Source organism: Sapajus apella, unplaced genomic scaffold, assembly GCF_009761245.1.
Source record: "Sapajus apella isolate SASKATOON/1434 unplaced genomic scaffold, GSC_monkey_1.0 scaffold48, whole genome shotgun sequence".
NCBI classification, from domain to species: domain Eukaryota; kingdom Metazoa; phylum Chordata; class Mammalia; order Primates; family Cebidae; genus Sapajus; species Sapajus apella.
The window spans coordinates 15,038,559-15,064,825 of record NW_022436988.1 but is presented as its reverse complement, the minus strand read 5'-3'; the positions used below and the strand labels follow the sequence as shown (position 1 = coordinate 15,064,825).

Here is a 26,267-nt window from a genome sequence, read left to right as displayed (position 1 = left end):
TGAATGTTTCCCGCAAAGATCATGTGTCAGCAGCTTAATTCCCAATGCAATGTCGTAAGTGGACTTTTTCCTTATGGAGTTCGTTAGTGCTGGCAGAAGAGATTCCGGTTGAGAGCCAGCTATCCTCCAGCCCTGGCACCATGAGATTTAATCCCTGCTGTCTGATCCCTGAGGAAATGAATAGACACTGCCCATAAATACCATGGAGACAGAGTTTGAGGAATTTCATCCTAAGGGCCCACGCAATGCAAAGCATCCCCAAGCTCTTGTGTTATTGTGGAAAGTGGAGGAGGGGAGATTTGCAGACAGAAGTAAAGCAAAGGTGGAAGCATTTCGGGACATCCTTAGGTCAAAGCCAGTTGAGATGGATGGGGTAAGGCAACCATAGTGAACTTACGAAGGGGGCATTGGCTCAAGTTCACAGAATAGAAAATTGCAGAGCTGAGTCTGATATGACCTGAAGCCATAGTCTTGTGGCTTTGTTTAGTCAATTGAGTTAGTGAACCACTAAAATGCCTTTTCTGTGATTTGTTAAAAAACAAAGGGAAGCAAATACATCACTATTGTTACGAGGGGCCGACTTAGGCATTTGGAAGAGCAGTGCAGTCACAGCCCATGGTGTCAAATCAGCTGTGATGGGATTTCTTGATAGACGAGATGTGTCCTGTGACAGAGAAAATGCAAGCACAGCTCCAAAATGATTGGCCTGGCCAGCATGGTGGCTCGTGCCTGTAATCCCAGCACTTCGGAAGGTAGGCAGATCTCCTGAGGTCAGGGGTTCGAGACTAGCCTGACCAACATGGCAAAATCCCATGTCTACTAAAAATACAAAAATTAGCTGGACGTGGTGGTGGCCACCTGTAGTCCCAGCTACTTAGGAGGCCGAGGCAGGAGAATCACTTGAACCTGGGAGGCAGAGGTTGCAGTGAGCCAAGTTCACACCACTGCCCTCCAACCTGGGTGACAGAGTGGGATTCCATCTCAAAAAAAAAAAAAAAAAAGATCGGTCTGAGCAACCCAAAGCAGGTAGTTTCCCCAAAAAGACATAAGACGACTTTAGGTGGAGCAGATTGACAGGAACAACCAGGACATCAGTTTGGGTCATGATGAGTCTGAGATGTGTAGTCAGCTTTTGCTGGTGCCCATCAGATTTATACAGTGCCACCCACTGCACAGGAGGTGTCAAGAAGTAATGGCTACTGTTTGCAGGTTGTCGTCATCATCATTGCTGCTCCTGTGCCACCTTGAATCCTGAAGAGATTAGAACTTTAGAAGGGACCCAACAGGGTCAGGCATGGTGGCTCGTGACTTTAATCCCAGCACTTTGGGAACACCTGAGGTTGAGAGTTCGAGACCAGCCTGAGATTTCTCCATGAAACCAACATGGAGAAACCCTGTCTCTACTAAAAATACAAAAAAAAAAAAAAAAAATAGCCAGGTGTGGTGGTACATGCCTGTAATCCCAGCTACTCGGGAGGCTGAGGCAGGAGAATCACTTGAACCTGGAAGGTAGAGGTTGCGGTGAGCCGAGTTTTCACCATTGCACTCCCGGGGGACAACAAGAGCGAAACTCTGTATCAGAAAAAAAAAAAAAAAAAAAGGAAAAGAAAAAAGAAAACAAAGGACAAAGGACCAAACTGATTCTTCCAGTGATTGGCTGTCCTCATGAACATGCATCGGAGAAGTTAGTGGGCCAGGAGATGCCCTTCCTCCCAGTGGATCTCAAGGCCAGGGTGAGCTGCAGCTGACCACCTGGAAGTTTCTATGCCGGAACTCTATTGTGAAAGGGAGCTGACTCAGGCCAAGGTCACACTGCAGCTTTGAGCTTCAATTCAAGTTCCCAAGCATAAGTGTCAGCAAGGACCCCTTTGCTATCCGTGAACCACAGACACATTCATGTTCTTCACAGACATGGTGTTTGACCACAGCAAGGAAATCTAGGTCACATGGCTAGGCCCTCATCATTTGAAGATGAGGAAACTGAGACCAAATTACAAGAAGAGACTTACCCAAGATCACATAGCTAGTTAGTGATGAATCCAAGATTAGATGTTGCTATGCTGTGAATGTGTCCCTCAAAGATCATGTGTCAGCAACTTAATTCCCAACTCAACAATGTTGGAAGGTGGGGCCCAATAAGAGGTGATTAGGTCATAAGAGTTCTGCCCTCATAAGTGAATAAATGTTGTTATCTCAGGAGTGGGTTAGTTATCACCAGAGTGACTTGGTATAAAAATGAATTCCAAGTGACTTGGTATAAAAATGAGCGAGCCCCATTTGCTCGCTCTCTTGCCCTTTCCCCTTCCACCTTCCACCATGGGATAAAGCAGCAGGAAGGCCCTCACCAGATGCCAACACCTTAATATTGAACTCCCATCCTCCAGAACTGTGAGAAATACATTTTTCTTCTTTTTCAATTACCCAGTCTGTGGTATTCTGGTATAGCAAGACAAAATGGACTAAGACAGGTGTGAATGTTTTAATGCCCAGAGTACCTTATGACGCAGCTGTTTTCATTTGTTACTAAATGATTTGCCATAAGTTGCTGTGTTTCTGGGTGAAATGGTGTTGTTGTCATTGTTGTTCTATGACCATGTTATAAGGTCTTTGAGAGCAGGGAATTCAATTCGGGTCAACATTTGCTGGCCTTTGATTCTGTGTAAGATGCTTTCTTGGCCCCAGCGCCTCAGAAGCACAGATGGTGACGTCTCTACCATGAAGAAACCTCATGTTTATCCCAGTGCCTTACCTCCACGGATGCTTAGAAAAATTTCAAATAGGAGCATACCCAGCCATCTCTTTGGATGCCATTTTTCTCGACACCACCCCCTCCAACATAAACACACAGAAGTATGTTCCAAGGCATAAGAGTCACCTCCACAGGCTGAGCACAGTGGCTCACGCCTGTAATCCCAGCACTTTGGGAGGCCAAGGCAGGTGGATCACAAGGTCAGGAGTTCAAGACCAGCCTGACCAACATGGTGAAACCCTGTCTCTACTAAAATTACAAAAGTTAGCCGGATGTGGTGGCGTGCGCCTATAATCCCAGCTACTCAGAGGATGAAGCAGGAGAATTGCTTGAACCCAGGAGGCAGAGGTTTCAGTGAGCAAAGATCACACCACTGCACACCAGCCTGGCCACAGAGCGAGACTCCTTCTCCTGTCTCAAAAAAAAAAAAAAAAAAAAAAGAAGGCCAGGCGCAGTGACACCTGTAATCCCAGCACTTTGGGAGGCCAAGGCGAATGGATCACGAGGTCAAGAGATTGAGACCATCTCAGCCAACATGGTAAAACCTACTAAAAATACAAAACTTAGCTGAGCATGGTGGCAGCCATCTGTAGTCCCAGATACCTGGGAGGCTGAGGCAGAAGAATCACTTGAATCCAGGAGGCTGAGATTGCAGTGAGCCAAGATTGAACTCTCCGGCCTGGGAGAGAAAAAGAGACCCAATTTTTAAAAAAAAAAAAAAAAAAATCACCTCCACAGCATTTTTCATTTTTATTTTTTGGATGCAGGAATATGTTAATTACATAAAAGATTAAGAGACAAAGACCATAAAGACTGTGTCAAGTTCCAGTTCCAGTAATGGAGATGGTTTTCATTTGGAACTGTTATTAATATAGCTGCTATGGATATTATTGTATGTCTTTTAGTCAACATGTACAATCATTTCCCCTAGATATGTACCATAAGTAGAATTACCAAAACATAGGACAGGCATATGTGTAACTTTAGCAGGTATTGACAAACAATTTTCCAAAGTGGTTGAACCAATTTACACTCTTATCAACAAGGTATGTGAGGTCCCATTGCTTCACATCTTTGCCAACACGTCGTATTGTCAGTTTTTAAAATTTAAGCCATTCTGGTGAACGTGTAGTGTTAGCTCATTGTGGTTTTGTCTTCCTCAGTACAACATGAGGTACGTGTCGTGTTGTCCAGCACCTGGCACAGACTGGGGTATACAGTAGGCACTCAGGGTTTGTTGGATTAGACTGAGTCAGCTCACTTCCTGTGCAGCTATCATCAGCTTCCGCCCTTTCTCACTTTTTCAAAGAGACTATGGGACAGACTTTTCCAAAAGCCAAAATGGGAAATTGGTAGTGGGGAAGGAAGGGAAATATATATACCTATCCCCCACCTTAAGGCTTTGCTTTTGAAATCGGGACATTATATCTACGTCTTTATTCCAAAGGTCCTAGAATTGGGCATTCTACACTCTTTATTTCAAGGGTCTAGAATTATTCACAACATATTTGTACAGCGAGATCAGGACTAACCCTCTAATTTGGCTCCAAGAAGGAAAGTGGCTGTCGAAGGTCATTAAATGAAGATGGGAGCAAAAATAAGATGTGAACACAGGTCACCTGGCTGAATCTAAACCCATGGCTGATCCTTGTGACACACAGCCCAAAGCAAGCTGCACTTGGATGCCTTCAAAAGACCATCAACTCCGGACCCATCGTATTTTGGAGCAGTGGCCTGTTGCCAGGTGGCAGATATGTGGAAACCCTTTGCCTTGGGCCCTGGATGGGAAGGACTTCTTTTCATCCCTACCTAGATATTAATCACTTTGCAAGCTGCCAGCCTGTTGCCAGCTGTATTCCTTGATGGCCCATGTTTTAATAAGGCATGAGCACTCCTGGCAGGCTGGAATACAATGTGTGGATTCACCAGACAGGATTACAGAAGGGGCTTTTCTTTGCTGCAGCTAGGGCTGGGGGTTTGTGTGCATTTCTGCTTCGACACAGCATCTCCAAGGAGGCTTTCACTTTCTGAGAAGGATGCTACCCACTGAGCTATTCAGAGTGGGTAAATGAGAAAATGGGTTAATAAAATACATGCTAGAGAAAAAGAAAATAAGATTAGAGGGCTGATGTTTGGGCTGAGACTGCTTTGCTGGGTCCCGGGAAAAATAGAACAACATGATTATTTTCTCTTTTTTTTGGCCCAAAGGACATCATGCCCAGAACACCACCACTAATCCAATTTTCCTGTTCTAACAAGTATTTTATCAACATCTTTTAAAAAGTTCAATTCTTCTACTGACTAGCCACTAGTTCCACTTTATAGATATATTTTCAATTTCTTTGGCAGAACTTGACTGCACAATGCCTGTTTGTCCTGACACAGGGGGAGTGGGGTGTGTTCAGTGTCATGTTTCTACCTCAGTCACAATTTTAGGGTCTCTCACTTTTAATGGCCCAAGAACCTATGAGTTTTTGCTTTAAAAAGATAGACTGGGACCTGATTAAGAGTCACTCAGGTTGTAGACATGAAAAGTCTGCAGCCAGCACCGAATGCCCGTCCCTTTCTCAGGCTGATTAGAGTTGACCTTGTTTAGTGAACAGTCAATAATAATTTTTTCTCCTTAACCAAAGGAGGAGGAAGGATAGATACAGGGAAGCTAAGAACTGACAGTTTCGTCAGCTAAGACTCTTTCCCAAACTTTCAAGCTGAAAATGTTTTTGAAGAGTTTCAAGCATGTTTTTGCAAGACATTAAAAAAAGAAGAAGAAAGGTTAAATATAAAAATTGAAGTTTGGCAGGCAGTATTCCCTGAACTCAATGCATTGCTTGTGGTATTTTGAAAAAAGAAAAGAATTTTGCTTTGAAAATGTCATACTCCAAAGAAGTTTTTGGAAGTTGTTTCTAGGGGATTTGATTCCTATTTAGTTGAATGGATGATTTGACTGTTACTTTAAAGATATTTCAAACTGTTCCAAAAAGTCTCTTTCTTTTTTTTTTTTTTTTTTTTTTTTTTGAGCAACAGAAGACCTACCCTACACGACATTCTAGTAAAACAGGGAAGAGGAGATGACATTTCCATTTCAATGGAGAAATACTAATTACAAAAATGCTAAGATGTTAAGGCTCATGCCTGATCATCTTCTCCAAAGACATGGAAACAAATGCCATTCAGCAGCTCCCAGGAAAGTCCTCAGATTTTAGGTAATCAATCGGTGACTATCAGGAGCCCTAAAAGGCAAGGAACATCTGGGAAGAGTTGCCACTGTGCCATCAACGTGGCTGTTTTAGAAGAACTCTCCCTGTCTTTATTCTTCCACCTCCTTCCCTTCAGGAGGGGCTCAGGGAAGCATGGATGCGCTGTCATGTACCCATATTGTTTCTCTTCACGCCAGGGGACAGGCATGGCATCAAGGCCTTAGCGCTTTGGCAGTTCTAATAAGGAGCCTGCCAGAATGGATGGCACCAACAGTGGTGAGACGCTCAGGAGGGAGGGAGAAGCCTTTTGATAAAGAATAAAAACATCTGCGTGTGAAGAGAGATGATGTGGCAGAACACGATTATGACAGACAGAGAATTTATTACCACTCTTTAGCAACCCTGTGTTTATCCAGAGTGATGGCGATTACCTGTTCTTTTCCACATGGAGCATGATGCTTAGAATGTTTTTGCTGAGAGAGACTTTGGAGATGGTCTAGTCTAAACCCTCACTTTCCTGAAGAAGCAACTCATTGACAGAGGACATAAATGGCTTGCCAGGGACCATCAGTGCTGCTGAACTGCTCCAATGACTCTAACACAAGGTGAGCACGATAACAAATGTGTCACCTAGAGTACACCTTTTGTGGTGCCCTAGTAGGGCTTCATTCCTTAGCACTGTGCTCAGCACATAGCAGGTGTTCAATGACTGTTCATGGAAACAAGTGAATAGACAACCTCATCAGATTATCTGCAGAGTGACTCTTCCCAAGACAAAGAGTAAGGCAAGGGCATGACACTCATAGGTTCCAGCAAAGATCACTACAAACTGAATCCAGTTTTCCCACTGACTTCTTTTGTTTGTTTGTTTGTTTTTGTTTTAAGGAGTGGAAAGTTTAATAGGCAAGAAAGAAGAAAACAGCTCCTCTGTACATAGAGAGGAGGGCTCCGAACACAAACTGCCCCCCACCATTGACTTCTATTGCAAGACTGGAGTTACTGTCCCCAGGTGGAGAAGGGGAGCCTCTCTGGTTGGTTAGTTCTGTCCATTAGACCATACATCGAGGCCACGGTTTTGAACCCCTCTTGGCATATCCCATTTTTCATGTGCCTCCATTAAAAATTATGCCCTATCAGTCATTTTACGCGTTTGTGGTGAGTCATGAAGCTCTGACAAGACAGCTAGGGCAGACGGAGGCAGATTCATCTCAACTGCTGGGCAAGCAGAGCCACTCCCTAGGATCAGATTCTTGTGGGAAGGATGTCTGTGGCGTGTTGGATGTGCTTAGTGGCCCAGGTGTGGCAGAGTGCCAGCGATTTGAGAACTCGGTAGCATTTGACTCTTCCTAAGTTGAAATGCCTCTTCCACCTTTATCTTCTCTTCTGTTGATTCTAGGGGTGGAAGATCCTCCGACTCCGAACTTCCTCCTCTTCCTCCTCCTTTGCAATGTCTAATAGACTCAGGTTGCATTTCCAAGTTCTACCAGTAGGCGCCCCTGTTTAATACATCATAGGCTTCAACCTGTCCTTAAAGTTTGCTGTCTGTTCAGTAAAAGTAATGTGTCCAATTTTAACAATCTTATAAGATCATGCTTTTTTTTTTTTTTTTTTTTTTGAGATAGAGTCTTGCCCTCATTGCTCAGGCTGGAGTGCTACGGCGTGATCTCAGCTCACTGCAACCTCTGCCTCCTGGGTTCAAGTGATTCTCCTGCCTTAGCCTCCCAAGCAGCTGGGATTACAGGCATGTATCACCACACCCGAATAATTTTATATTTTTAGTAAAGACAGGGTTTCAACATGTTGGTCAGGCTGGTCTCAAACTCCTGACCTCAGGTGATCTGCCTGCCTTTGCCTCCCAAAGTGCTGGGATCACAGATGTGAGCCACCGCACCCAGCCAAGATTATGCTTTTGCAAAGCAAAGACTACTGTAGTTCTCCTCCCCTACCCTCTCCTGACCGACAGCCGTTCTCCAGTGATCTATAACAGCAAGCGCAACCCTGTGTTAGTAAAGCAATACATCATACTCCTGGCAATGTGCTAGAACTTGAGGCTGCAAAGTGAGATGCAGTTCCTACTCTCAGAAAGCTTACAGTCTTGGAGCCTAAACAAAACCCATTCTTACCTGTTTTTTTTTCACAAATTGGAAGAATTTTTGGAAAAATAATGGGTATACTGAGTGCCTGCTAAAATGTGTCAAAGACAGTACACCACCTCTAATAGTCCCCAATCCTATGACGCAGGAATCCTCCTCTGTCTTACAGGCCAGGAAATTGAGACATGGAGGGATTGGGTGACTTGTCTCAGGAAACCCATCCACAGCTGGTCTGTGACAGAGTGAGGCACAGATCGGGCTATACCCGATAGATGGAACTCTGCAAAGCCCAGATTCCTGGGGCGGTAGGCGTGACTTACCCTGGGGCCTGCGGATCTTAAGTTCACTCTTTCCTTCCACGAGAGTGAAAAGCATTCTGGTGTGTCCCCCGCTCCCAGCAGAATGACGCCCCTACTCACACACACACTCATGAGCACCCCACCCCACCTCCAGTGTGAGATTTGACGGGAAGCATCCATCCCCTGAGTGGGACCAAGGCCCAGTGTCTGCTTTGAGGCCAGGGACTTATTAAAAAGAATATCCCTGGCTTCGGGCCCTCTCCTGCTTCCAGCAAAACCACCTTTAATAGGAGCCTGTTCTTGACACCTACTCTCATCACAGAGGAAGACTTCCTCTCTGAAAACAACATGAAAGGAAAGCCTTTTACTTGGTTCCTAAAGTAAGAGTTCTCTCTGTAGCCTGCAGCTTCTTTTGGAGAAAGCTCTTCATAAACTGGGCTTCAGCTTCACTTGGTAATTAACCTCCATTTCCTCTGGCTGCAGAAATATTTGTCACATAAACAAACAACCCCTATCACCAAGACTATGTAAAGGTGAAATATTGGCATATTCCAGTGGCGATATGGAAAAGTGAGGCTGGGATCAAGCCAAACCCGGACCCTAGTTCCCCAAAAGCCTTCAAGGTTGCCCAGCTAGACTCCTGGGGCCTCGACGCCAGCCCAGAGCCCACATCCCCCCTTAGTCCTTTCTGCCCAGCAGAATTACATATCCGAAGCTAGGATGAGACTGTCCCAAAACCGATCATCAGAAATATACTTCAGGATGGGCACAGTGGAGGCTATGCCTATAATCCCAGCACTTTGGGAAGCTGAGGCGGGCAGATCACTTGAGGTCAGGAGTCTGAGACCAGCCTGGCCAACATGGTGAAAACCTGTCTCTACTAAAAATACAAAAATTAGCTTAGTGTGGCTACGGGTACCTGTAATCCCAGCTACTTGGGAGACTGAGGCAGGAGAATCACTTGAATCTGGGAGGTAGGGGTTGCAGTGAGCTAAGATCGTGCCGCTGCATTTCTGCCTGGGCGACAGAGTGAGACTGTCTCAAAGAAAATTAATAAAAAATTAATAAATATACATAATTCGCTGGGCGCGGTGGCTCATGCCTGTAATCCCAGCACTTTGGGAGGCTGAGGTGGGTGGATCACCTGAAGTCAGGAGTTCAAGACCAGCCTGGCCATCATGGTGAAACCCCGTCTTTATATAAAATCAATCAATCAATCAATATACATACTTCATGTCATATCTTCCTTTTGTGAGGAGAGAAACTTTTAGAATCACCCAGGACATTGACAAACTCTTTACAAAATCCAGGCCCTTCACAATGGTTTTATCCCCTTGCCTCCTATAAGCATCCCCAAGCATCTTACTTTCCAATGTGCAAAGATTAGAAAACCACTATAAAATGAAAAATCCTACAGTGAGGAGAGAGTGCAGTTATTCTTAGTGTGGGCAGGTTTAGGCTTACTGTGCTTTTTTTTTTTTTTTTTTCTGAGACAGGATTTCACTCTGTTGCCCAGACTGGAGTGTAGTGGTACGATATTGGCTTGCTGTAACCTCTGCCTCCCAGGTTGAAGCGATTCTCATTCCTCTGCCTCCTGAGTAGCTGTGATTACAGGTGCGTGCCACTACTGCCCGGCTAATATTTTTGCTTTTTTTTTTTTTTTTCCAGCAGAGACGGGGTTTCCCCACGTTGGCCAGGCTGGTCTCGAACTCCCAACCTCAAATGATCCATCCGCCTCAACCTCCCAAAGTGCTGAGATTACAGGCATGAGCTACTGTGCCTGGCCTTACTGTGCTTTTCAAATCTTTTATTTCTTCACGGTAGAAATGTTTAAGCAGTTGTAGTTTGATCAGAAAAGCAAAGGAGTCCCTCCAATTCAAGTAGAAGTTCCTCCAGAGTCTGCGTAAATTGTACCATAAAGCAGCTTTTAGGTATCTGGAATAATGACACTTGATTTGAAGAAGTGTGCTTTTTGTTGAGCTAACTTTAGCATTCGCTTTCATTAGGAGCAGATACATCATAGCATCCTGGACAGCCCAGGACGTTTGGTTCACATATGAACACGCACCTATAAATACTGTCTAGTCACTGTGTCCACGGTCTCTACAGCTGAGGATATCACCACACTGATGGCTGCTCAAGCCATCCTAAATTTCTGTGACTTCTCATTGGCTGGGCCTGGATCACGCACCTCTGTCCACTAGGCTGTCATCCCTCAGGCTCTCGTTCTAACTAAGCCTCATCCTCCAAAGCAGAAAGACCAGAGCCCCGTGGCTCATTTTGAGTGACATGCCCACATCTGTGACCCCTCTGGTTTCTTTAAATCCAAGAAATGGAAGAGTGACCTAAAAGAAATGAGGGCTGAGGCTTTAAAGGATTACTCTCTCTGAGAAAAAGTTCAGCCCCTGGGAGAAAAGAGCCCTAGGCCTTTGGAGAAAGTATGAGAAACATTTCGATCTTTTCACAGAAACCACTCTACTTTTCAAAACCTGTTGTCTTTTTTTTTTTTTTTTTTTTTCCAGAGTGCTAGCTGAGTGTGTGTAAATAAGAGAGAGGAAATAAAAACCCAAGACAGAAGCGTTTTGAAATAAAAACCCAACAGGCGCATTTAAAATTGAATCCCAAGCATACACATTAGGGTCTCCAAGCTGTTTGTCCTTCTTCCCAGCACTGGCAGGAGGGCCCGACTCCAGTCGTTCCCAGGAACGTGAGAATGCACGGCCATTGCTTCCTGTCTGAACAGACTCAGGGGGCTACCGGCTGCTTCCTTTAAACTCGGTGTCCCATGAAGCCCAGGCCCCAGAACCCAGGCTAGGGGGACCGGTGCCAGCTCCAGCATCCAGCAGGCAGAGGTCAGGCCTGTTTGTCTGACCCCCTCCCAGGCTTCCTCACCAGGGCTTCCCACCCCCAGCCTTCGTGACACATTGCAGGAGGAGATGCTGGCTTTGTGGTTGCAAACGCTGTCAGGACCTAGCAGATGGAGAGGGGAGCTTTCCAGATGTTGCACACAATAAAAGGAGTTTTTATTTTATTATTTCTTTTTTTAATGAGGAGTGGGGGAGTTGTAACAAGGGCAAAATGTGAGCCTTCAATTCCTCAACTGGCGGTGTCTGTGCATGTGTGTGTCAGGCTGAGAGGTGCGGGCTGCGCAGTGGAGGGGCAGACGCGGCTCTGTCACATCTAAAACCAGGCTGGGCTGCTCCTCGTTACTGGAGAAGGCTTCTTGCTCATTCCAGTGCATTGGGAAACTGCAGAGACAGGCTCTTCCCCCCTGTGTTTTCATCTTCTCTGTGTAGACAAGCGTTCCAAATGGGATTAAATGAAAAGGAGAAATGAAACACGTATTGCGAGCATTCGTTAGTGTGTGCACACACACTCCATTTTTTTGGTTTTTTTTCCCCCTTCTTTTCTCCTCTCTCTTTCCTCCTCTCTTTAAATAGGGAGAGGCCAGCACCAAGTATAATGATCCTGAAAGAGCTGTTGCCTCTGGGAACCCAGAAAGACTTTTGCAAAAAAAAAAAAAAAAAAAAAAAAAAGTTGTGATTTTTTTTTTTTTCCTCCTGATGGTGAGGATCCAAGTGAAACTGACTTTCCTCTTTGGTGGGAGAAGCGGCATGAAAGTTTCCCCTCTTTCTGACAGCCTCTTTGGGGAACGGATCTTTTTAACAAGCCATTTCCTGGCGCTTGAATACTTGGTCCCCTTCCCCCTTTTACTGTGTCATGCACCATGTGAGACATCAAAGCCCTAATTAAACCCATTCTTTAATTGTGTCTTTTTGCTTCATTACTTTCCCTGCCCCTTTGATGAGGGCTGCACCTCTCTGATGGCCCCCCCAAATTATTGTTTTCTCTTTATTTGCTAGAAGATCTGAAAATTGCTCGCTGGGTTATTATCGGGTACCCCCACTTCCTTTTTTACTTCTTCAAGTTGGGGACACAGGGCCTTCTCAGTCCCCATCCCCCATCCTGCAACAGTTAAAGGGATATTCACACCTTTTCCCCTCCTGGCTCTTCTATTCTTATGAAGCTTCCATTGATTATTGTCCTGAAATTCCTGCGTCCAGTCATAGATAAAAGGATAATGACTTCAAAGGGAAGAGTTAAGAGTTTAACCCCAAGCTAAGAGAGTGGACAACTAGGTAATTGTGGGTAATAACCCATCACAGACTTGCTTTCAAAGGATCGCCCAGCTGAACTCTCAGGTGGCTTTAATTTTATTAACATTTGTAGCCGCTGACTGGAGAAGATGGTCTGGAGTCATTACGAGCTTCAAAGCTCCAGGTAGCACTCCGCCCGGCCTGGAACCTGACATCAATTTGGGCCTGAGCGCTCCCCTCATACGGATGGCAGTGACTGGCTGCTAACCCCAAACTGCTCTGCCAAACCACAGACCCCAGAAACGCTGGGGAGGCGAGATCAAAGGTCCCGCTCAGCCACACCCCTCCTCAATGGCAATCGAGAATTCTAATCAAACGAAGACGCTTAAAGGCACTAGGTTTGGGGGTGGAGGGGAGGAAAGCTAACTTTCTTGGTGTCCGTGGACCTGGGCCTTCATGGCTGCTCCCAGGGAGGGCAGGCTTTGCAGGGCAAGCCAGGAATTCCCAGGGTCCAGGGAGCCCTGTGGGTGGGAAGAGGGCTTGATCCCTCAGGGGCCTCTCCCATAGCCCCCCACCTCTCTCATTCTCCTTGCATCCTCTGACACGTCCTTGACACCCCTCAGAGAGAAGCAGACCTGGTGACCAGGCCAACATCTTTATTTTATGAAAGAGAAAATAACATTTCAAAAGGCCAGATGATGTGCCTGGAGAGCACCAGTGAATTGGTAGCAGCAGAAGCCCCACCAGAAGCCGAGCTGACTCCTGCAGCTCAGGCTGGATGAGCAGACAGGACCCGGGAAAGAAAGGAATTCTAAGGGAGACAGAACACTTGCATGACACTGGCATCATCCCTGGCCAGCATTTCCAAAGCCACCTGCCGCCTTCCTGCCCTGTATACCTGTGCATTGCCCTTCAGTAAATCCCAAAGCCAGAGGGGGCCTCCTCCGGGTCATGATGGCCCCTAGGTTGCCATCCCCTGATTTATTGGGCTGATTGCCCAGGTTGGGTCTCCCTTCTAGGTGTTGGGTTGGAGGGGAGCTCAATAGACTTCCTGGCCACTGAAATTGGGAGGCCTTCCTGGTGCATGGCTTCAGGCTCTCCTTTCGGCTGTTAGAAGTTTAACAAAACGCCTTTGAAATGGATAGATAGTTGAACAGCTGCCAGGGCACCTAGAGCCTCTCTGCAGACTTCAGGGCAGGGCTCTCTGACCACATTCCTAGGCCCAACCAGGGGAAGGCTGCGTGCTGGAAGAGGTTACTAGAATGTCTTCACCGCTGCCAACATGCCTCACCCCACCAACCCCTCTCCTGGGCTTCTACAGAAGACATCTGAGTCCTCAAAGGACCAGGAAATGCACCCCAGACCACCAGGACAACAGAGTTCAGTACTCTACACAGAGTGTGATTCTGTAAATGTCCCCTGAGTGCAGGCAGAGTGCGGAGGCCTCTGTCCAGCTCTCAGGAGACGGAGGGTCACCGACACACCTGAGAGAAGACCGCCTGACCGTGGCCCCATCCGTCTGCAGCCCTCACTCCATGCCTTACAAAAGATGCCTGTCACAGTGGCTCATACCTGTAATCCCAGCTCTTGGGGAGGCTTAGTAGGAGGACTGCTTGAGGCCAGGAGTTCGAGACCAGCCTGGGCAACAGAGTGTAACCTCATCTCTGAAGGAAAAAAATATATATATATTTTAAGTAAATATATTTTATATTTATATATTTATAAATTCAATAAATATATATTAATAAATACATAAATATATATTTATAAATATAATAATTTATATTATTATAAATATAATAAATATATAAATATAAACTATATATATATATTTTTTTTTTTTTTGAGACAGGGTCTCCTTCTATCACCCAGGCTGGAGTACAGTGGTTCGATCATGGCTCACTGCAGCTTGAGGTGGGCTCAAGGGGCCCTCCCACCTCAGCCTCTCCAGGTGAGATGGGACTACATGTGTGCACCACCACAAACAGCTGATTTTTTTTTTTTTAATTTTGTAGAGACGAGGCCTCACTATGTTGCCCAGACTGGTCTTAAACTCTTGGGCTCAAGTGATCCACCCACCTCAGCCTCCCAAAGTGCTGGGATTACAGGTGTGAGCCACTGTGTCAAGCTAAAATAATTTTGTTTTTTGAGTTGGAGTCTTGCTCTGTCAGCGAGGTTGGAGTGCAATGGCTCAAGCTCAGCCCACTGCAACCTCTGCCTCCCGGGTTCAAGTGATTCTCCTGCCTCAGCCTCTCTGGCAGTTGGGACTACAGGCATGTGCCACCATGCCCAGCTAATTTTTACATTTTTAGTAGAGACCAGGCTTCACCATGTTGGCCAGGATGGTCTCCAACTCCTGACCTCAAGTGATCCAACCACCTCAGCCTCCCAAAGTGCTGGCATTATAGGCATATGCTACTGTGCCTAGCCTCTATCTCTATTCTTAAAAAAAAAAACCTGGAACACCAAAAGCTTCTCTCAAGCAGTATAAATGTACCCTGGGGAAAGGGTCTGCGGCATCTCAAGCCACAAGCCGTAGTTGGGCCTCAAGTGGAAGAATCAAAGGTAGGCAGGAAAGAGCTGGGGACCTCCTACTCCCTCTGCAACTGACTCTTGTACTATGTGTGGTGTGTCTGCCCTGCAGCTGCCAGACCTTTGCAGAATGGCTGTGTTGGGAAGACGACTCTGGCCAAAGCCGGCGGCCCCCTTGATTTCAGCACATTTTAACACTCATGATCTAACCAGCTGACCAAATTTCACTTCAACCTTTTTCTTTTTTCTTTCTTTCTTTCTTTTTTTTTTTTTTTTTTTTTTTTTTGAGTTGGAGTCTCGCTCTGTTGCCAGGCTGGAGTGCAGTGGTGTGATCTCTGCTCACTGCAACTTCCCCCTCCCAGGTTCAACCGATTCTCCTGCCTCAGCCTCCTGAGTAGCTGGAATCATAGGTGCCCCACTAATTTTTGTATTTTTAGTAGAGACAGGGTTTTGTTAGTCAGGATGGTTTCGATCTGCTGAACTCATGATCCACCCACCTCAGCCTCCCAAACTGCTCGGATTACAGGCGTGAGCCACCACACCCTTCCACTTTCTGCTTTTTTAAGCTCATAAAGAAACACTGTAGCCAACTGCACCTGGATTATCAGAGATCATAGAGAGTGCTCCCTGAAGAAGAGCGGGTAATGTGTGGCAATGGGTAACACAGATTCTCCCTGATCACAGAGAGGTGATGCATTCTCCACAGGATGCCAGTGAGCGTTGCTTGGTCAGTTCACTGCATTCTATGTGTTCTTGGAAAGTTATGATGATTAGCTGGGCGTGGTGGTGTGCACCCGTAGTCCCAGTTTACTTGGGAGGTTTGAGATGGGAGGATTACCTGAGCCCAGGAGTTCAAGGCTGCCATGAGCCATGATCACACCACTGCACTCCAGCCTGGGTGACACAGTGAGCCCTGCCTCAAAATTAAAAATAAATAAACTAATATTATGACAAATATTCATTGTAACCTGATAGGGAAAAAATGATATGATTTGTTCCATAATCCAATCCAAAACCTTTGAAAATCATCCACTCATTTAGATTTTTTTTTTTTTTGAGACAAAGTCCTGCTTTGTTGCCATGGCTGGAGTGCAGTGGTGCAATTTCAGCTCACTGCAACCTCCACCTCCCCGGTTCAAGCGATTCTCTTGCCTCAGCCTCCTGAGTGGCTAGAATCACAGGCATGTGCCACCACACCCAGCTAATTTTTGTATTTTTAGTAGAGATGGGGTTTCACCATGTTGGTCAGCCTGGTCTCAAACCCCTGACCTCAGGTGATCCACCTGCCTTGGCCTCCCAAAGTGCTGGGATTACAGGCAGAAGCCATCATGCCTGGCAGCTAATTTAGGTATTATACATGGCAGCCTACATCCTCTTAGAGAAGAGAGAACTTGGTGGTAACTGAAAACATCCCTAGTATGTCCTGTCCTTGCCTCCAGAGAGGCTGCATGGACAGTGCCCTCTGCACTCTCTTCCCCAGAATCCCTGTCAGCAAAGAGGAGCCCAAGGCCAAGGTCACAAGTCCTTGACTCTAAGACAAAACTGGTCCATGTGTGAAACTGGATGCTGGGAATGTATTGCCAACCTTTGATTTTTATGATATTGTAACCCGGATGTCTTAGCTCAGACATACGTGTGATGTATTGGAACAAGCCCAGACTTTGAAGTCAGACAGACATGTGTCCAAGTTCAGACCTTGCTGTTTACTGACCAGCTTAGCTTGCTCAAGTCCCATAGGCTCTCAGATCCTCAGTGTCCCCAGTGGTGTGTGGTGAGTCCTGCATCAAGGACACCTACCTGTGCTGGGCCCCTGCGTTGGGTGAAGCTCTGGAAATGCAAAGGTGAATCAGTCTTGTTCTTGCCATTAAAGAGCTCACATTCTAGAGCTGTGGGCAGAGGTTCCCATGCTGTGCAATGGGGTGGGGACTTTGATGTAGACACTGGGGGTGGCCAGGAGAACCTGGTCACCCTGGAGCATGGCACAGACTCCCCATCTCTCTCACTCTCATCCCCACATCTGGGGCACCAGGGTTCTCATAGTGAGATGGGGCATGAACCCTGCAGAGAAATATGGGCGTTCCCTGATGGCCCAGACGGCACTGTCAGCGTCTCATTGTTTTCTTGCAATCTTGAGCATTCAAGGCAAGGCAGCTTTGTGAATGAGCCTGGAGCACAGATTTGGATGTTTCGGAGGAAGATGCTCAGCTTGTGGGTCTCTCAGTGACAGGACGCAGTGGGCCGTCAAGGGGAAGGGGGCGAGGGATGGTGTCCCTTCAGCCACGTCATCCACAGTCCCGATTTTCCAAGAGAAAGATGACTTCCGTGCTTCATTATAGCAGGGAAGAGGTTAACCTAGAAACTTAATGGCTCTGGAACACTGCGGAAGGCCGGCCTGGCCCTGGAGGGTGGTGGGGCAGGACAGGGAGTTGACATATGGCCGGCTGAGTGTGTCTGGCTGGCTCAGGAGTGCAGGTGGCCAGGGAGCTGGCACCAGGCCTGGTTAAAGGCCTATCAGAGTCTCACTGACGGGCTGTCTTTGATCTCTGTTTGTTCACAAGTCTGAAGAGGTAACGCCAATGCTCAGTGATTAATTGCATTTTGGGTGGAGACCACATGGCTTAGTGATAATCTGCGGCCACGGGGACATACCAAGGTTTCTGTCAGGATCCAGCCTTCAAGGTCAAAGTTCTCCTTTGCGCTTTCTCATTACCTGCATGAAGCTTGCAACAAAGGCAGCTGTCAACCTGTAGGTGACATTCAGCAAATGTCACTTTCCTCCCTGCTGGCCCTGTCTGACATGATTACACGGCATTTCAGAAGTGGCACGCACTATGGACTTACAACAAGACTTGAACATTCTTGGAAAACTTGCCCAGGCTGGAATCCCGTGTTTATCTTTATAACAATCCTGGAGATGACTAGGGCAGGTAGAGACATCGTGGTTGTGGAGATAAAGGGCACTGAGTCACCAGTGGATGAGAACTTGGCCTTCCCCACATCAGTGAACCAGTCAGTGGCAGCCCTTGGATGAGCCCCGATTCTTGCAGCAAAGCCCTGTTGTAGCCACTGATGTGGTTCACGGTTAGCTGGTGAGGTCAGTATGGGATATTCCTTGCTTGCCAAATCCCTTGTCCATTCCCAGCTGGAAAAAAATTTCTAGAGTCATAAAGTCCCCATAATCCCGGAAAACGAGCTGATGCAGCTGCCCTGCTTTGGACTTTCCTCGACATTCTAGATTTGAACCATACTAAGTTCTTCCCAAGCAGGAATTCCTGGCTGGTCCTGGCTAGTCATGAGGTGCACTGGAAGTCCTTAGGCAGCCTCACAGGGCACCAGATGCCCTCAGTGCTCTGCTGTCCAACCCCCTCTCCGCCCCCGCCCCTCCACCCGGAAACCAGCTTCTTCATGCTTCACTCACAGCTTTTCCTGCTGCCTCTCTGGTGGAAGTTGCTAGAATGCGTTTTGCTGGCAACTTGGAGAGCAGCAAGTGTCTGCATATCCTTAATCTCCTCCCAGCCCTCAACCAGTGGCCAATAGATGCTGGGGTATAAATCCTCCAGCTCCCCAAGCCGGGACAGTGGTGAGAGGTGACCTACGCTGTCCAAGATTTCCCCGGGAATGGAACCAAAGTCCCCCTCTGTGGACACTGCTCCTGTCACACCCTTGCTTGGCTTCCTTCCCTTCCATTCCCTCTCTCCCCTGCAGGTTTTTCCTGAGACTTTACTTAGTAATTCGCATGCATTCCCATCACAGGGTGAGTTTCTGGGGAGTCCGACCTAAGACAGTTGCTGAAATAAAATGCAAAGATCTAAACAAATAGGATGATCGCTTACATTTGTGTAATGGACTCCCAGGGGTCCCGGCTGCCTGAATCCTACTTCTCATTGCACCCAGCAGCAGCACTCCCACAATAGGGAGCTTTCTAAAACCCAGCTCGGGTTACATAGCTCCCCCACTGCCCGGTTTAAGACAATTTATCTATGAGGTCAAGGCCCATACTCCTAGCAAAGCCCTGGTTTTCTCCTTGATCTGGCCGCAACAACCTCCACTCCAGACAGCACCTTGTGAGTTACCTGCTATCCAGCTCTACAAGGAGCCATCCCCTCTCCCAAGGCTGCGTCGAGCTTCGGAGCCTGTGCTCATGCTGTTCCATCTCCCAGGTTTGCCCTTCTCTGTTTCCTTGAGCTGATTTTACCCCTTGTCATCTCCTCTGGGGTCTGCCATCTACCCTCTTGCTCCTCTACCACCCTGAGTACATCTCCTCCTTGGCCGTTACCCTGTTTCTCTGTTGATCTTTCATACAATGAGGGTTCCTAGAGAGCAAAAGCGTGGGGCTGACCATTGCTGACACTGCCCTCAAGCCTAAGCTAGTGCCCACGTGGCAGGCACCTGACATGTGGGTCACATCGACCTGGTGATGCTCCCGGAGGAGCTCCATGAAACATGGTGCTATGGATCCTGCTGTGTCTCCCCAAAATTCCCATGTTGTTGGCCTGATCCCCAATATTCAGAGATGGAGCCTTCGGGCGCGGTGGCTCATGTCTGTAATCTCAGCACTTTGGGAGGCTGAAGTGGGCAGATCACCTGAGGTCGGGAGTTTGAGACAGCCTGACTAACATGGTGAAGCCCCATCTCTACTAAAAATACAAAAAAATTAGCCAGGCATAGTGGTGGGTACCTGTAATCCCAGCTACTCAGGAGGCTGAGGCAGGAGAATCACTTGAACCCCAGAGGCAGAGGTTGCAGCGAGCCAAGATTGCATCATTGTACTCCAGCCTGGGCGATGGAGAGACTTTGTCTCAAAACAAACAAACAAAAGTAGAGATGGAGCCTTTGGGAGGAGATTAGGTTCAGATGAGGTCATGAGGATGGGGCCCTCATAGTGGGATTAGTGCCCTTATAAGAGGAGATGCCAAGGCCAGGCACGGGGGCTCACACCTGTAATCCCAGCACTTTGGGAGGCCGAGGTGGGTGGATAACCTGAGGTCAGGAGTTCAAGACCAGCCCGGCCAACATGGTGAAACCTCATCTGTACTAAAAACACAAAAATTAGCTGGGTATGATGGTGGGTGTCTGTAATCTCAGCTACTCAGGAGGCTGAGGCAGGAGAATCGCTGGAACCTGGGAGGTGGAGGCTGCAGTGAGCAAAAATTGTGCCACTGTACTCCAGTCTAGGCGAAAGAGAGAGACTCCATCTAAAAAAAAAAAAAAAAGAAAGAGATGCCAGAGAGCTTGCTCTCTCTCTGTCTTTCAACCCTAGCAGGACATAGCCAGAAGGCAGTGAGAACCCTCACCAGGAACCAAAGAAGCCAGCATCTTCATCTTGGCCTTCCAGCCTCCAGAGCTGTGAGAAGTAAACGTCTGTGATTTAAGCAACCAGTATATGGTATTTTGCTACAACAGCCCAAGCTAACTAATGCACACGGACACAGTAAACCCAAATGTAGATTTCTGGGTGAATACCAAAGATCCTATAATAGAATTCAGTGTCAAGAACTGCCAAACATTTTTTAGGGCTGGTTTTTCTTAATGATGGAAGAAAGAACTGAGGCATTTCTGTCCATTAATTTTATCTGTATGAAATGACAATTACATCCATTTGTTTTAGGCCATCTTGATCCAGGGTGGTCTAAAAATCACTAGGCTAAGCTGTTGACCCCTCATCCTGACCTCCTGAGTCTCCAGAGAAGACCTCTGGAATCCGGCTTTGTGGAGACTTCCCCGAGGGCTCTGATGCAGAGGACAGGTGCAGCCCACAGTGCTGTCTGGCACTCTTGGACCCAAGAGCTCTAAGGCCAGGTCTGAAACTGAACTCATGAATGCTCTCAGTCCAAGATCCCTCTTGATCTGTTTGATCTATCTGATCCAGCTCGATCTGTTTGATATTTAAGTTTTATGAATTGTTTGCATGTGACGTACAGTGTCAACAGTGAGTCAGGCATCCCCAGAGCCAAATAGGGTGGATTCATCAGAGATCAAAGCAGCCAGCGACACTGGCCTGCAGGAGTCATCCCGGCCACTCTCGAGGCACGTGTGGACATTCGCCTCACTTTCCGAGGCCCCAAGTCCCCGTTCTTCCTGGGGTTCTCTTGGATTGGCAGAGGGGCCAGTGCATGCGTTCTGTATTTGGTCTCGGGTTGGGGGATTGGCTGAGAAGGGATCTCCTAGCTTCTGTCCCCTGAGAAGCACTCAGCGCCTCCTGGAGCCTGCGGGACTCCCTGGTGGCGCCACCAGCCCTTTTAGCGCCAGCACGTTGGCCTTGGCTTTGCTGGCTCTGCCAGCAGCCAGCACTGCCCCTGCCAGGAACCCTTCACTGTGATCCCACAGCCAATGCTCTTCATGGAAAGAGAGGCAGTGCAGCTTCCTCTTCAGCTGGTCCAGAGCCCCTGGGTGTTCCCTTCCTTCCTTCCAAGGCCACGTCCCTTAAGAGACAAAGCAAGTCCTTCTCAGGTGCTCGTGATCCCTGCAGAGGGTGTCCCAAGGACCTTCCAGGCAGGTTTAGAGGGGCAGTGATCCAGTCTTGCAGGAAATGTCCTCAGTCTTCATGCAGAAAGCCTTGGGGACCTGGACAAGAGAAGAGTTAAGCTCTGGGCTGAGGCTTCAGTGTTCAATTTCTTTATTTCCTGTTGATGACATTATTGCCTTCCTACAACCATTGACACATGTTGCTTTCATCTGTTTCATTTCAAGACATGAGTACACTCGCTGGAAACTATGCTTAATAGCTAAACTCAAAACATTTGGATTTCCTTTCCTTCTGTGACTCTTTGCTGGTATGCTGCATTCTCTAGTGGGTTTTTTTTAGGTGGTGGTGGCTTGTGTGTTTTTTTCAGCCACCATTTCTAAGCAGCGAAAAGAGAAGTCACCGGCTCTCTGGCCAACTGCCTCAGGCCCATCTGCTGCATATGGGATATTTCCCTTCGCTGGAGGAGGCCTATATAGTTTGCCCCACGTCGTGGCAGTTGGAGAGCATCTCTTCACCCTTTTCTTTTGCCCAGCTCCTTCCCCTGCAGTCAGGGAGAAGACCGGCCTTGTTTAAATACAGGATGGGCAGATGGCTTCTTCCAGTTGTGTGCCCTGGAGCCGGCACCTACCCTTCCCACCTTCCCCAGCGGCACCGGGCTCCATGACTCATGGCTTAGACCTTCTGAACAGAGCCTCTGGAATAGAGAGGTGAGCTTGTCAGTCTGGACCCAAAAACTCTGGGGCACAAACAGGCCTTGCTGCCTGGGCTGCCTGTGGAGGGGATCTGGGCAAAGCTCCCCTTGGCCAGCCCTTGGGTGGAAAGCGGCCGTTGGAAGCAGGCCAGCCTCATCTGGTTGGAATCGGGTTTGACACGTGTTTCCAAACCTGGTGGCAGAGCTGCAGCTGCCACTCGCCCTTCCCTGGGCCGGGACTGCAGTGCCTGTTAACACAGTCTGCAAAGCCAGCAGTCAGTCTGCTACGGAAGGGTCTGCAAGGTGGCCGCCCGGCTAGTCTAGGGTGACTGCCCAGGCCACACCAGGCTCCTCAGATGGACATAGTCCCAGGAGGAGGCCAGAGGGGAGCAGGAAGGGAAGGCAGTCACAGTCTAGCTCCCTAAGATGAAGAAAGGCACTTGCGGTATGCATGGACCTCTATGTCCATTTCTCATTTTATCCTTTCTGTAACAGAGTGGCTTATTCCCATTTTACAGCTGGAAAAACTGAAGCTCAGGAAGGGTGAGAAATGTCCTCAAGCTAGGCAGGGCATGGTGGCTCACGCCTGTAATCCCAGCAACTTTGGGAGGCTGAGGCAGGTAGATCACCTAAGGTCAGGAGTTTGAACCCAGCCTGGCCAACATGGTGAAACCCATCTCTACTAAAAACAAAACAAAAAAAAAATTAGACAAGTGTGGTGGCAGGCACCTATAAATTCAGCTACTCAGGAGGCTGAGGCAGGAGAATTGCTTGAACCAGGGAGGCAGAGGTTGCCTTGAGCTGAGATTGCTCCATTGCACTCCAGCCTGTGTGACAGAGGGAGACTCCGTCTCAAAAAGAAAAGAAAAAGAAAAAAAAAGAAATTTGCTCAAGCTCACACTGTTGGTTTTGTTTTGTTTGTTTCTTCTGAGACAGGGTCCATACTGTCGCTCAGGCTGGAGTACAGTAGAGCAATCATGATTTACTGCAGCCTTGACTTCCCGGGCACAAGCAATCCTCCAGCCTCAGCCTCTCAAGTAGCTGGGACCCCAGGTGCGAGCCTCCATGCCTGGCTAATTTAAAGTTTTTTTTTTTTTTTTTTAGAGACGGGGTCTCACTATGTTGCCCAGGCTGATCCCGAACTCGTAGACTCAAGCAATCCTCCTGCCTTGGCCTTCCAAAGTGCTGGGATTACAGGTGTGAGTCACTGCCTTATACAGCTTTTAAATGCTGAAGTTGGGATATGAGCCCAGACTTGAGGTCACCAAAGCCAATTTACTTCAGGATTTATCAAACCTGTCTGTCTGGAGGGAGATGGTGGTGGGTGCACTAGGCTTGGTGGGTGCACTAGGCTTGGTGGGCACACTAGGCTTGGTGGGTGCACTAAGCTAGGCTTTAAGGAGAATCCACACTCCTCCCCTTTTTCTCCTCGGTCCCTCTCTCCCACTTCATGCACCCTGGGCCTCTTCTGCTCAGCAATCCACATTTCAGGCAGGTAGGAAGAAAATCCACAAAAGCGAATAGACAGGTGAGCGTGGTTGTGTGCATTTTATCTGGGAGGAAGGACATTTGAGGCCACTCTGCTGTGCCTTTTAAGTCCGCAGATCTGGCCAAGAATCTGAAATAGCAGGAAGTGTGAGGAACAGAAACTTCAAGGGAAGAAGCCTGTGAGGAGATGGAAATGCTAGAGGCTTATAGGGCCAGGAAAGTTATCACTGCTATCTGTCTGTACTCACTCACAAAAGTCCCCTCGCTCAGGAAATAGACTTCCAGTTCTATCAAACTCATTATACGTTTTCTTCCACTTTCTTGTCTGGTATTTCCAAGCTGCTGGTGTCCTGGTTTGGGTGTGTTTGAGTGTGTGTGTGTGTGTGTGCACGTGTGCGTGTGTGCGGGAATATGCATGTGTGTGTGTGCATGTGTGTGCGTGTGTGTGTGTGTGTGTGTGTGAGAGAGAGAGAGAGAGAAAGAAAGAGAGAGAGGCTGGACGCAGTGGCTCACACCTGTAATCCCAGCACTTTGAGAGGCCAAAGTGGGCAGATCACTTGAGGTCTGGAGTTCAATAGCACCATGGCCAACATGATGAAACCCTGTCTCTACTAAAAATATGAAAATTAGCTGGGTATGGTGGTGGGCGCCTGTAATCCCAGCTACTGTGGAGGCTGAGGCAAGAGAATTGCTTGAACCTGTTAGGTGGGGGTTGGAGTGAGCCAAGATAGTGCCACTTTACTCCAACCTGGGTGACAGAGTGAAACAACATGGAAAAAAAAAAAGAGAGCGCTGAGAATCATCATGCAATTGATTCTCATTACATTTACAGATGACATACCTTAGGAAGTATTTCCATCCTAATATATGTTAATATCATATTTAAGACATAAGGTTTTACGTAAAGTTTTTTTGAGGCAGTACAGAGACCACATGTAAATGGGGATCCCCCAAATGTCTGAGGATGTGATCAGCACAAGATAGGCAATGCCAAGGTGCCTGTCAAAGGTGACGAGGCCCTGCTGCCCTGGCAGTTTGTCTCCAACAGGCCCTGGCTGAGACCCTCTGATGGCAAAGCCTGGGGTGGACATCTAGGGTTGCACAGTGTCCCAAAAGCCTAGAACTCTAACTGCTCTGTAGCCCTGGTGGAAAGACACAAGACCAGGTGGATTTAAAATATTTGACTGGTGGATTTAAAATATTTTAATGTATACTTATACATTAAAATGTATAAGAATACATTCCAAAATGGCAGGGTCACCTTACTGGTGGTTCTCTGTTTTATTAAAAGCTATATAGGCTGGGTGCGGTGGCTCACGCCTATAATCCCAATACTTTGGGAGGGTGAGGCAGGAGGATCTCATGAACCCAGAAGTTCAGGATTAGCAGGGGCATCATGGCGAGACACCATCTCTACAAAAAAAATGCTTTAAAAAAGTTAGCTGGGGCCAGATGTGGTGGCTCACACCTGCAATTCCAGCACTTTGGGAGGCTGAGGTGGGGGGATCACCTGAGATCAGGAGTTCGAGACCAGCCTGGCCAACATGGCAAAACGCTGTCTCTATTAAAAATGCAAAAATTAGCCGGGCGCGGTGGCAGGCGCCTGTAATCCCAGCTACTTGGGAGACTAAGGCTGGAGGATCCCTTGAAACCAGGAGGCGGAGGTTGCAGTGAGCCAAGATCGCCCCATTGCACTCCAGCCTGGGTGACAAGAGTGAAACACTGTCTCAAGAAAAGAAAATTAGATGTTGTGACATGCACTATAGTCTTAAGTACTCCAAAGGCTGAGGTGGGAGGATCACTTGAGGCCAGGAGTTCAAGGTCAGTGAGCAATGATAGCACCAGTGCACTCCAATCTGTGCCACAGAGTGAGAACCTGTCTCAAGAGCAATAATAATACTAATAGTAGAGAGCCATAGAAATTTTGGAAGGTGCAGGATAATATTTTTTCAGTTGCAAGGACCAGAGAGCTGCTCAGTTGACCTCAAGGGAAAATGGGGGTGTGTTGAAAGAATAAGGTTGCTTGTTGGGGAGTTGGCCAAGGTGGCTGCTGTTGACGTCTCTGTCCCTGGGACTTGACTTTCTCTCTGCTGGCCTCTGGCCCCTGCCCCCTCATAGCCTCAACAAGCCCCTCACCCAAGGCGGCCATTCCTCTAGCATTGTTCTGGTCCCCTTCCACAGCTGCAGCCTGGTGGAGCAAAAGTTTTTCTTTGTTCCTCAGTTCACATTTCTGAGCTCAAGAGGGAAGCTGAACAAATAGCTCATCTTTCTAAACAACTACTCAAGTCACGTGGTGCTGACCTGCCTATGACTGGCTCCCCGCAAGTGACATAGCCAAACGTAGTCCAGCCAGCTGTGCCTGGGAAGGGGGAAGTAGGGGTCACATGGTACAAAGTACAGCCAGCCAGGCCTGGCCTCAGGCCGGGGCTGAAGTGGCCAGCAACAGAAACACACTAATGCAAATACAAAAAACAAGAAAAAAAGTACCACGATCCCATCGTCTGTACTGTTTTTTTGTTTGTTTGTTTGTTTTTGAGACAGAGTCTCACTCTGTCACCCAGGGTGGAGCACAGTGGTGTGATCTTGGCTCACTGCAACCTCTGCCTCCCAGGTTGAAATGATTCTCCTGCCTTAGCCTCCCAAGTAGCTGGGATT

The 26,267-nt window shown here is 47.6% G+C and overlaps 1 protein-coding gene across 1 annotated transcript in view; it reads left to right on the top strand.

Annotated features, from left to right (window-relative positions):
- CEP112 (centrosomal protein 112) overlaps positions 1-26,267 on the top strand; it is a 641,834-nt gene that overhangs the window by 588,776 nt on the left and 26,791 nt on the right. The window lies entirely within an intron of this gene.